Consider the following 13,264-nt stretch of genomic DNA (forward strand, 5'->3'; position numbering starts at 1 on the left):
GCATCAATAAACGAAAAGGGTATCGCATAATCAACTCCCAAATTAGAGAAATGGTCTGGAAACACCCGCCGCTCATCGCTTATACAGCACCGGCCCACCATACTGTCTCTAATGGAAGGGAATAGCCGTGACCCTCCAGATGACCCGTGACCCTTCCCTTGCCTCGCCTGTTTGAGTCATGACGCGGTGTATTTCTTGACCCACGTGACGGACAGGGATGTGGGAAAAGCGGTGGAGAAAGAAAGAATAAAAAACCCGGTCGTATTGGCCAAAAATATCCCGGAGATAACTTTAACAGGTGAGGGAAAATTCTAACGTGACACGAAGTATTTCTCTCCGTCAAGCCCGCCACCAGCCACCAGCCACCAGCTACGCCTTGCCTCGCCTTCCCTGCTCTTCCTGTACACCAGCCACGCCACACCGGCCCTTCCTTGCCCTCACTCTTCCCCTCACGTTGTGTCACCCTCACCCATCTCTCACCCACCGCCTGTGCTGCAGCGTCATCATCTGTTTCATGCCCTACTCCATCATTCCTGCCCCTTACCCGTTAATACCGCACGCAAATGTCCTTCCCACGCCGGCCGCACTGACGATGCCCGCCCCTCTCATCACTTAAGCTCCGACGCCTCTTCATTCGACATTACTCTGTCTATCATTCACCATCCATCCTATAAGCCAGACGAGCCGCCGACGTCAACACACACACACACACACACACACACACACACACACACACACACACAGACACACACGCGGGCACACACACACACACACACACACACGTTCTCGGTTCTGCATCAGCCGCACCAAACGTACTTATTTCCAAACTTCGACACCACCTTCGTTCCTCCGGGCCATGTCATTCCCTTTTGTAGCAGATTACATCCCCTTCTGCCCTCCATTCTCCTTCCTCCAGCTCGCACAGCCACGCACTCCTAAACATTCTCTTCCTTCACCGCGCCCCTACAGCCTATTTCCAAAGATTCCCCGAAAGCCTACTGCCTCTCCCCGAGACCCGCATCTCCTCGCCGATATCCCAAGACCTCGAAAAAGGGAACGTCCATTACCCCTCCCCTCCTTTCTACCCCTCTCCCCCCACCTAACATACTACTCCACCCGGCCACACCATGCCGACCATAATGAACCAAACCTTCCCACCTACACACCCCACGACCCCAGCTTCCTCCTCCCGCGACCGTGGCTGCCTGGGGCCTGGCTGTGCTTCCCGACCCGTCTGCCGCAACCCGCCCCCTCCTGGCCTCAGCTGCCGCCCGACCCGTCACTATAAAGTTCCCTTCCGCATCAATAACAACAACAGTCTTCCTATTAATCCTGGACTCCTGTGGCTATTACCTGCCCGGCTCTCTCTTTTTCGCAGACTTACCTTACCAGAGTCATCTTCATCAGTGCTTCACTCTGTCTTGCTTCTCCTTCAGCACACCACCATGTCCCCTTATCCTCTCTCACCACCAAGTATGTCCTTCAAACACCCCTTGTTCTCTGCTCAAAGCTCATCCTCTTCCCGCCTCTCCTGAGCTATAAACCACCCTCACACTCCGAATTTAAATCACCACCACACAACAGCAGCATCACCCTCGCCGCTGTCGCAATGATCAACTCCCGCGTTAATCTGTGTAATAGCTGACTCGCTTTCAACTAGAAAATCCACATCAAGTTTAGTGCCATGTTGAGACAAAGCAGGGGAAAGAAACACGTAAAGCTGCTGTCCGGGGTACTTCGGGCGAGAATGAGCACGACCTTCACGCTCACCTGATTAAACAAACATAAGCAAACATGTGGAGGAAGACACGTGTATCCACGCCACGCCACGCCACGCCAAGCCACTCACGAAAGAAGGGAGACGCTCAGTGAAAAGCTTATCATGTCGTGGAAATTAATCCTAGAGGTATTAATATGTATCAGAACAGAGAGAGAGAGAGAGAGAGAGAGAGAGAGAGAGAGAGAGAGAGAGAGAGAGAGAGAGAGAGAGAGAGAGGATGAGTGCATGAGTGTGTGTGTGTATCTGTGTGTGTGTGTGTGTGTGTGTGTGTGTGTGTGTCAGAAGCACACTTAGACATCACTTTGCTCTTTTTTCGCCGCTATAAATAATCGCGGCGGTCGTTCTGCCCACCTTTGAACCCACTTGGACGGGAATGGCAAAGCGTTGGACGAGCAGCAGATGATGACGCAACACTCCCTGCCCACACGGAGCCTCGTCCCTTCCTCCCCTCCATCGCGCTAATAACAACGCCTGCCACGCACAAAAAACTATGTGATAAAAATACATATATAACAAAAGTGCGATAAAAACGATTTATGCCGCACTAAACCTTGCAGAGATAATACATTCAGTTTATGACTTCATGAACCAATTCCGACAATAAACTAAAAGTAGAAAGTGCCAGTTAAATTAAACAAATTGATGGATGAGAGAGAGAGAGAGAGAGAGAGAGAGAGAGAGAGAGAGAGAGAGAGAGAGAGAGAGAGAGAGAGAGAGAGAGAGAGAGACAGAGACTGGGGGAGATCTAGCTGAGCGGCAAAAATCGATCGAAGCGCCCCCACCCACCGCTTCACCCCCCGTCCCCCACGCCCCTCCAACTGGCGGGCGAGATAACTTGAAAACTTCCAGGTGAACTTAAGAGCACAAAAGTCGGCTTTTAGGCATCGACTCTCCGGATCATTTCTCTGAGAGGAAACCATTACGCGTCTGACTCCTCGTATGGGTGGATCCCTTCCCATTTACGGGCGTATTTCTTCCCTACCAGTGATTGGGTTGAGGCGGAGGGTCCCCATGTTAGGATGATCTTTATCTCCACTTCCATGGCTCTCTGGTCCTCCAGCACACGAGAGCAAGTTCATCACCAAGAGTGCCCACGTGGTGACGAGGCGCGACTGCCGGTATTATGGGATGCTGGTGAGCCGGAGCAGAGACCGACTGTGTGCGTGGCCCTTGTAATTAAGGAAGAATCAAAAGTTTAGTTGGACACTTGGCATAATTAAGAGAGTCAGGAACCGATCTACTTTTTTTCAGTTGTCGCATTTCAAGAAAACTTCTCAAACGACGCCTTCTCTTGTTCTAATCTCTCCATTATGAGAAAACTCAATTTCGAACCCAACTTCTACATGACCGCCACATCATTTTCTCCCTTTAAGTCGATCAAGCCAGCTAATGGGAGCTAATTTACCAGACCTGGAGCACCTCTCGCCGCCTCGCCCTTCCTGCGCCATCCTCCTTAAGAAGGAACTGACGACAATCACAAAATATTCGAGACGACGTTATTAATTTCATCAGTGACGCGGGTGAGCGAAGGAAGCCGCGCCTCGCCTTCCTCAACCTTCCCGTGCCGCGGCTTCATCCCGGCCCAAGTAATTCCTGGCGGGCCACAGTGCGCACAAAGTTTCTCAACACGTAGCCGCTATTATAAGACCCACTAGCAATATCCTGAAACAACAGGTGATTTTCTTAGCTTCAGGAATGGCTGGAACTTGTGTAAGTGGAAGGAATGACGGGACTGAGGGTCTTTGGGAACACCAGCCGCGAGGTGAGCGGCGCGGCACTGCTGATCAGCCTGGCCATTGCCTCGCAGCCCCGCCACCAACATGATGAAGGTCTGATTATCCCATAATCTTAATATGAGGCACGTGCGCTCAAAATGGATCGCAGGCATATTGGCAGCCTCGCATTGACAGGCAGCTTCAAAATTAATCAGCACCGAAAACTTTTTTCTTCACGGCAACAACTCTAAAAGTATTTTTCGCTTTTTTTTTTTTTTAACAGCAGAGCCGGCTATCAAGAGTATTTACAGGCTGGAAGCTACATAAATATCAAGGATATCTAGGAATTACGTGTCTCTCTCTCTCTCTCTCTCTCATTAAGCCTTGCAGCCATCACTCCGGAGGGGGAGGAACAACACCGGGTTATCATGTATTCTGCATCGCTGGTCAATAAAACAGACAGAAAACAACTTTAAGAGAGAAACCTTTACTGATTTTACAGACGGCAAGTTTAATAAAGAATTAGCTCTCTGCGTCCTCCTAAACAGAGAAAAGTAGCAGAGTTTGAGCGAGGAGTGAGGTCTGCAGGGCTGCTCAGCAGGGACTGCGTGCCGACATGCTGGCCCCGCCTGGCACTGGCTAATGAGGCAGCCTCGGGATGGACCCTGGTGTGCCGAGTGCCGCCTTGTCATGGACTCTTGCTCAGCTGGTGTCTAATGGCTGCTCCTCATGTAAGGCCACAAATCATTTAGTTTGGTCTGGGGCGAACCTGACAATTTTCCAATTACCAGAATGCTTCCACCAACCAGCAAGCCAGATTTGGTCTCCTATTTTGTCGTTAACGAAGTTAATTTAACTTGTCACTAGACTTTCCAGTTTCGCGCCAAAAATTACGGATTTTTAACAATGGCCACCACACATAATCCCGATATACCACCAGACCAAAATTAGAACGTAAACAAGTTTCAAATACAGACGGAATGAAAAGAAGGAACAAACATTCTCGTTCCAGCTTCTTGTTCAGGAGTCTCATGAGCCGGTCACTGTTGTTGTTGTTGTTGCTGCTGCTGCTAGTGGCGGTGACACCAAATCGTGACAGAACCTCACTCTTACTACTAATATTATCCAGAGAGAGAGAGAGAGAGAGAGAGAGAGAGAGAGAGAGAGAGAGAGAGAGAGAGAGAGAGAGAATAAATACCTGCACAAAAGCAAAAACAACACATTCCGTGCTCCACATGGCTGCGTTGTTTGTAGTCTTATACTGGGAACTGGTGATTGACTTTAATATGGTACAGGTGATGGCCGAGGTGAATTTTGGACGAGTCAATTACGCAGCGCGATCGACCAGGCACCATTCACTCCCAGCACCATTAGCGAAGAAATGCTTGGCGGGATGTGAATGTACGAGTATACGAGCTTCACTGCATTACTTGCCGCCCACGACTCGCCATCCAATGAGAATTACTTGTTTGTACATACACCGCACCCGTAACCTTTCATTACTGTAAACAACACACCGTATATTTTTCCACGGAATAACTCTGTGTATAGTTAGCGTGTGTTTTCAGGACTCTCGTCAAGTTTTACCCAAGATATTTTGGACCCTTCCGAATTCAATGAAATTCTTACTCGTAAAATCGAAAAGAAAATACAAAAGTCAATTTCATCTCGATACATGAATAAAATAAAGCATTGAGCGTCACTAGTTTGTTGCCCAAGCGAGTAAAACTTAGTATTATAGATAATTGTTGCCTGCAGACGTGCGTGACATTCACCAAAAGCAATGAATTTGGGTCTGCTCAATTTTTCTTCTATCCCAATAGCAAATGTTTCCCACAAGCCGTCACGCCGATCTTTAACACGCCGTCACCAAACTTTACTGAGTAGCGGTGCATTATTGCCGAGTTTTTGTCTCCATGTCACTGGCAATGGATGCTTACCTCAGTTTCAGTGTGGTAAAGTATTAATAAAGAAAGACTCAAGGCCAGCCCTGCGGGACACCACCTGAGAGTGACGGCCATGCTACACGACTGATGTCTGGTGCATTACTAAGGTGTTCCAGGCTCAGCATCAGTATCCAGCCCCAGCACCTCACCTTCAACGTTGCCTTGTGACCTGGAACTTTATCCACCCAATGCTTTTGTGAAACCATACCAATACTTTCACGATCCCAGTCAATGAAAACATAGTAATTCTGAACGTAGGTTTATGGCGTGCCTGAAGGCTTGGCTTCTTCACTATACACATGATCACCAGGGTGTTTTATTAGCATGACTCTTAGTATTATTTAATGAATTGTGTACCTGATGGAGAAATTAATGTGATTGTCATTTACAGATTTACTGGGAAAAAGTATGCAAGTCATTATAGACAAAATGAGCAGAAACATCGACAAATAAAAAGGGAGAAAGAAAGAAAGAAAGAAAGAAAGAAAAACAATGAGACAGAAACATACACAGAGATACTGGACGAGAAGAGAGAGAGAGAGAGAGAGAGAGAGAGAGAGAGAGAGAGAGAGAGAGAGAGAGAGAGAGAGAGAGAGAGAGAGAGAGAGAGAGAGAGAGAGAGAGAGAGAGAGAGAGAGAGAGAGAGAGAGAGAGAGAGAGAGAGAGAGAGAGAGAGAGAGAGAGAGAGAGAGAGAGAGAGAGAGAGAGAGAGAGAGAGAGAGAGAGAGAGAGAGAGAGAGAGAGAGAGAGAGAGAGAGAGAGAGAGAGAGAGAGAGAAACAATATGTAAAGCATCCACTGTTCCTTCTCAATCTGGGAATGCTGACGTTCACAAAAGAGTGAACATAATACCACAAACGTTCGTCGTGTACCCAAGGGCTCTGAGGACCAGGCGGGGCGGGGCGGGGCAGGGCGGGGCGGGGCGGGGCGGGACGGGGCGAGGCTGTAAATGAGAGGCTGTCAGGGACGCTCAAAGGAGCCAAATGGACGGAGGATCATCCGGCGTCCTCCAAGCTTCTTAAGAGGTCTTCCTTTTCAGGAGGCTTCCTCCCTAAACCAAAAGGGGTGTTACTTAAATCAGGGAGAAAAACATGCTTCACTTCATTGGTGCATTTCATCCACATGTGCTCAATACTTCCTGTCTAACATGAATAGCGAAGAAAAATCGCTATTAATATTGTTTCTTTTTTTTATTTCCTTTCTTGCGACAAAGACAACAACCACACCAATCCACAGGTGCGAGACATGGCCTCCACATCCAACATACTCGTACTGTAAGAAATTTAGATATTTGTGATGTATAAGCCTCGCTTCCTTCCTCGTGTTCCGGCTCTGCAAACACTTTACTTTCCAGAGTTCCTGCCTATCGGTGGGAGACTTTTGTGTCCTGGTCTCGAATTCTGGCGGTGGCCTTGGTGTCTTGTATTACAAGATGACGAACTGCTTTATTGACAGTGACGAAGTTTTTTGGAACAAACTGAACCTGACACTTTAGTTATTTATTTATTTATTTATTTTGATGCAAGTGACGAACGTGTGGCTGTACCTCCACCTGGCGTTAGTGGCCCAGCGCGGACACTTGTATCACCACATCTACGTAGTAAGGCGTCACTCCTTAGGCTGTCCCGGTGCTTAGAGGCGCCGCGAACACACCCTCTCGGCTTTAAGCGGGAATTATACACCGGTCTGCAACAGCATTGCAGGGAAGATAGCAAGATAAATTGATGTATATCTGTTTGCAAATCTGCCTACACACACACACACACACACACACACAGACGTTCTCTCTCTCTCTCTCTCTCTCTCTCTCTCTCTCTCATAGCAGCAGCAGTAGCAGGTACGCTGGGAGGTTCACTTGAGGCTCAAAGGTAACAGTGAAGGTCGTCAGTGACGGTCCAGCACTGCAGTGTTTTATTCATCTATATATTTATTTATTTTCTGGCTGCTTTGTGCAAATTTTGAAGCGTCGCTGTGTCTGTGGTCCCTTGCCTGTGCATGGTGTTGGTAAAAGTTATAATTAGTATTGTTGAAGATCACTATCGTCTTCTTACTCATTTTCTGCTCTTCTTTCTAGCAATGTCTCTCTAATTACAAAATATTTTGTTATAAATTTGTACATCCGAATGTGCAAATGAAATAACATCAGTCATTAGGAATTTGAGAATGTTGCGAGGATCAAGAGTATTCTTAATAATTAAGAAGAGGCAAGAATTATTCTTGCCTCTTCAAGTGGCAAGTGCTCCACAGCCTTCTCTACCAAGGACTGTAGCAAACACTGTGGGAGAAGGACTGTCGCCTGGTAAGACGCCTTTAATTTTTTGGTATTTTCGCAGCTAAAGTGGCAGCATTTTTCTTTTTTTTTTTTTTTTTTACTTAATGATGACTACAAATATGTTCATAAATGTTTTTTTTTTCTGTTCCCCGTCTCCTGAGTGTTTTCATTAAGTTATTCATATTACATGAAAGCCAAACATAGTGGAATTTAGCATTTCTTTTTCAGATACTTTATTAATGACATGAATGTGATCAGTTGTGCAATGAGTCACATATAATCCTGCCTGCTTTCCTGGCTGATATGCACCAATCCTACCTGAAATCAGTTGTACAGAGTCTGCTACAGCCAAGAGACATTTTGGTCGGGAAGACATCATAATGATACCACTCGCACTCACTGGTCAGTTTCCCTGTCTTTGAAGTTACTGGTGTGAACGATGAGTCCCTCTCCACCACGCTGGTTATCAGGTGTGTTGTGATGTACACTGACAGCAGCTTGGGTATAGTAGCGAGGTGTCCTGCTGCTCGCCACACCCAGAGGATGCATTAGTCCTATAGAAAAGTATTGATATTGGCGTCATTCCAGAACTTAATGACAAATGCCAGTGACAATGTGTTCCGGAAAACATTTCGAGTACATCTTGACACATATAATACATTTTCAAACATTCGTAAACCAGCAATTAGTTAATCTCACACACACAGACACACACACACACACACACACACACACACACACACGAAAGCGCAGAGGGTACCTATATGTATAAATAAAATATATATGAATAAATGAATGAATGAATGAAAGAATGAATAAGCATCAAACACACACACACACACACACACACACACACAGAGAGAGAGAGAGAGAGAGAGAGAGAGAGAGAGAGAGAGAGAGAGAGAGAGAGAGAGAGAGAGAGAGAGAGAGAGAGAGAGAGAGAGAGAGAGAGAGAGAGAGAGAGAGAGAGAGAGAGAGAGAGAGAGAGAGAGAGAGAGAGAGAGAGAGAGAGAGAGAGAGAGAGAGAGAGAGAGAGAGAGAGAGAGAGAGAGAGAGAGAGAGAGAGAGAGAGAGAGAGAGAGAGAGTTGTGGAATGAAGTAGGGTACGGATAAATACAAACATACGTATACATTTACCCAGCCAGATTGACACACACACACACACACACACACACACACACACACATCTTCGTGACTGAATAACGTGTCAGCCGTCCGACCAAAGGAGTCTGTGTAGACTGTAGAGGAACACACCGTCACAATCTGCATATCTTGCCTTCCGATCTAAACCAGTGAAAAATCATTTTCTTCATCCATGGCCATTGCAACACACTGACACTATGAACAGAGACACAACACAACATAACACAACACACACACACACGCAAGCACGCACGCACGCACACACACACACACACACACGTAAAGAGAACCCGTTTCTATCCGCATATGAACAGACAAGAAAACTGCCTGCAAATGAGCAATACAGGCTCACGTAACTGCGACTGAACTGCGAATCTCCAATTTCTCTGTCGCACGTCGCTAGTGAAAAGCTTACGACTAATTGTACCGGCTGTCACATTGGATTTTTTCTCTTCATATCTGTGGGTGAAGTTTTCAATGCTTATTCTGGTTGTGCACTTAATGCTTTGTAAAACGTGAATGCTGCGCATTGCGTAGAGCTTCTGGCAGGAAAAGTTTGACAGCTTTTTTATGAGAAACGGCATAAGGCTTCAGTGAACTTAACCGTATCAGTAGCGAGAACACGGGGCGTGGAAGCACTGGTGAACGGTGAGGCGCGATGCAGTGAAGTGTGAGTGAATGCAGTGCAAGAAAACCTCCAGGCAGACACACCAATTAGAAAAATGTTCCCAGTTAAAGCCTCACACTATTGTAGTTTCAAGTATAGGTTATTTTCTTGAATAAACCTTCATAATGCAATTCAGATAAATCTGAGAAAGAAGTGCCTCCCTAAAGGCGTGAGGCGCTGTGGTGATCATTGCCTGTGGGGAAAGAAGGAGACAACACCAAGTAATCACCACTCTGTATCAGCACAGGCACGATTCCAAAGATAACTGGATAATTTCTGTGACACTCAATCGACAATCTGAAGGGGCAGGTTATCATGATTTTTGTTTAAATTCAAAGAAACCAGAGCTGAATCAGTCTTAGTTTGAATAAATAAAATAAACAATATGAGAGAAAGAAAGGATGTTGCCTACTAAGTTATATTCTTAGTGTGTTTGACAAATAATGAGCTGAATCTCTTAAAGCTACTTAGGTCTTCTACTACAAGATTCAGATAGTGATGTATGTAAAAAAAAAAGGGAAACTGCTGCCACATAATGTTTATATACTAAAAGTCGGTGTGTTTAGTCAGTGTATTTATGAGAGCTGTGTTAGTCAGTCTCTCACGTCATCATTCTGGCACCCACCTCCCCATCACAACCAACACTGCACGAGAACTCAGCATGTCTGATGTAACATTGAACGAAGTGTGTGTGTGACCTTGTAAATGTCAGTTTGCAGGTACTGTACATACCCTACCGCTGCCACCCTCGGGGCTTCAAGGGTCGAGTGTAGCAGTGCAGCTCAAAGCAGACCTGGAGCTGGAACACCGGCGCTGCAGGGTAGCCACCAGACCGCCGTGGCACATGGAGGAAGCGTTACACCACCGTCACTCAAGATGGAACTATTACTACACACTTCCCTCCAGCAGATCGATGCATGCACACAGGAACACAGCCACAGCCACAACACGCAGTACTTGTACAACATCTTGCAACTGTATCTTTAAATCCGGTGTCACCTCGGTGCAGGGAAAGTACGCGCGAGGGACGCAGGTCAGTCTTATGTCATCATCGACCTCAAGTGTTGATAAGCCGCTGAGCTTCACAAATACACGTGTTACCTGGCAACAAGAGACCAGGCTGGACACCACATGGTACATGCGTACTCCCTACAACTACTTGACAGGAGATATAATAGGCATACTAGTTCACCATGCTAACGGATGCACTTCTATGACGAACAGTCTAATACCACCACGATATGAATCACCATACCCATCCATGAAGTAAAACAATTTATCACCTCAAAGCCGCGATGAAAAAAGAAAGAAAAAACTGCTTTCACCCCATAATTATTCTTAATAACTTATTCCACAAAATCACCCTCCAGTCCAGCAACGTGAAATTCACCAAAATTTCATGCAACCATTTTTTCACGTATAACTTATGGCCTCAGAGTAACAAGAATCAATACACTAATTACAAACCCGCCCTTTTATGGTGTTGGTCACGTTCCTTCTACAAACTTCTTTACCTTATTTGAAAAACTGCTTTATTTTCTTAGTTAATTAAGGCATCAGTTTATTTAGTTCACGGTGGTGAGGACAAGCCATGCACCGCCTCGGGTTGAAGGACAGCCAGCTCAGCCCGACAATAAACACTGATCATAGACAGCCACCACATGCAAACTTTGGAAATTATTATGCAGCTTAAATCTTCATGCTCATTAAGGCAGTGGCAGAGTATTAGCGTCTTTATAAGCAATTTACATAAAAATTACAAATCACAGGGAGCTTGAGCATTCCTATATGTAAGTCACTGACACACACACACACACACACACACACACACACACACACACACACACACACACACACACACACACAGAGTTATAAGTTGGAAGGTACTTATTCTTTCTTGCATGTAAAAGCACACACACACACACACACACACACACACACACACACACACACACACACACACACACACACACACACACACACACACAGAGTTATAAGTTGGAAGGTACTTATTCTTTCTTGCATGTAAAAGCACGCACACACACACACACACACACACACACACACACACACACACACACACACACGGCAAAGCAGTTACCGTCACATCACGGGCTCCTAGAGTGACTTAAATTCTAAGACTTCACTAAAGCGTATCTTCATTATGGAAGTCTTTTTTCTTACCTTAAAGCTGTGTGGGAGAAAAGACTGCAGAGATGATCCCTGTGCCTCTGATCCTGCTGAGCCACAGGCCCCTCAGACTGCTGGGAACTACCACCGCTGGGCTCTTGGCCGGTGCAGTAAGTAGGAATATTTGTCACAGGACATAATATAAGAAATACTTTAGGACTTTCCTACACTTATGTTCCTCAGTATTTCCATCGATTAGTAATTCAGTAAATTCCTGTCATCTTGTGTAATCTTGTGATTCTTCAACAAAATGTAATACTCTGTGTGAACTGTCATTAAGACTTAAGAGTCACGAGAAAGCACATTCCGAAACAAAGACGAGCACAGGCAGATGAACACGGCACACAAGTGTATGTATCCTAGGTGTGGCCACGACACCCGGGCAGGGCCGCTTCCTCGCCACCCTGCACGGGGCTGGCTACTGGGAAAGTGGTAGCAGAGAGAGAGAGACGGAGTGGAGAGACCAAGAGAGCGGAGCAACACACCTACACTCAACCACTGTCTAGCCAACACTGACAAACCCCGATGCCGCCACACCAGGCAGCCACCACCGCTGCCAAAGGCTGCCACTGCCGCGCTGCCTCTCGCGCCACACAGAACTGAATCCACTGTGGATGAACGTGCTGCCTTTTGCCTTCTTTAATATAGCTCCTGGTTTGAGTGAGTCTGGAGCGGCTGTGTTCAGTACCGCAGCAGCCATGCACACACAGGAAACCTTGCGCCACTATTTCAATCTGATTGATAAATTGAATATTCCCACAAAAAATATACATATCAAATTTTAAAGGTATTTTATTTCTGGAATCGGTCTGACCTCTTTTTCATGAAAGAGTAAGGAAGAGCGTCGAGAATGGCGGTGTGTCGGTGTGGTGATGCAGTGCTGTGGTGGTGAGCTGCTGTTTGTGGTGTGGTTGGTTGGTAAGTGAGGCTGTGCTTCAACACTGAAATCTCGTTTCCAGGTACAGTAATTGAAAGAATTGCTATGCATACGTGTAGATTTATGGAAAAAGTCAATATTCATCTGATGAAAAGAAAGATACCGTGTGTGTGTGTGTGTGTGTGTGTGTGTGTGTGTGTGTGTGTGTGTGTGTGTGTGTGTGTGTGTGTGTGTGTGTGTGTGTGTGTGTGTGTGTGTGTGTGTGTGTGTGTGTGTGTGTGTGTGTGTGTGTGTGTGTGTGTGTGTGTGTGTGTGTGTGAGTGTGTGTGTGTGTAAGCTAAAGACAACTACTGAGTTAACAAGCAGTGTATGGGGTAGCGGGGCTCCGCGGGAGAAGGTCAGAGAGGGGAGAGGTCTCCTTGATCTGCTTGACACGTGAATGGAGACTAGTTTTGTACTCCACACTAAGGGTGGAGGCGCTTGAGACTCACTGAATGCAAGGCTCTCAAGGCAGCAGACTGTGGCTTGTGTCAGCACAGGAGAGGCTGCTTCAACTCAGGGCAATTTGTTCACCAGCTTTATAACAAACTATACCAAATCCTCTTACTTCCCTTACTTATATTATTATACTTGTACGTTCTTTAGTACTCTCTCTCTCTCTCTCTCTCTCTCTCT

The 13,264-nt window shown here is 46.2% G+C and overlaps 1 protein-coding gene across 3 annotated transcripts in view; it reads right to left on the reverse strand.

The window, feature by feature from the left end:
* Window positions 1-12,284, reverse strand: part of LOC123517524 — a 91,104-nt gene extending 78,820 nt beyond the window's left edge. For 2 of the 3 annotated variants that reach the window (XM_045277664.1, XM_045277666.1), the window contains exon 1: window positions 11,707-12,283. The gene's annotated coding sequence lies outside the window, so the exon portion shown is untranslated. Of the gene's footprint in view, window positions 1-11,706 lie in introns of all 3 variants that reach the window. The other variant, XM_045277665.1, reaches the window with a different exon arrangement.
* Between the last annotated feature and the right edge of the window lie 980 nt (window positions 12,285-13,264).

Source organism: Portunus trituberculatus, chromosome 42 (genome assembly GCF_017591435.1).
Source record: "Portunus trituberculatus isolate SZX2019 chromosome 42, ASM1759143v1, whole genome shotgun sequence".
Taxonomy (NCBI): domain Eukaryota; kingdom Metazoa; phylum Arthropoda; class Malacostraca; order Decapoda; family Portunidae; genus Portunus; species Portunus trituberculatus.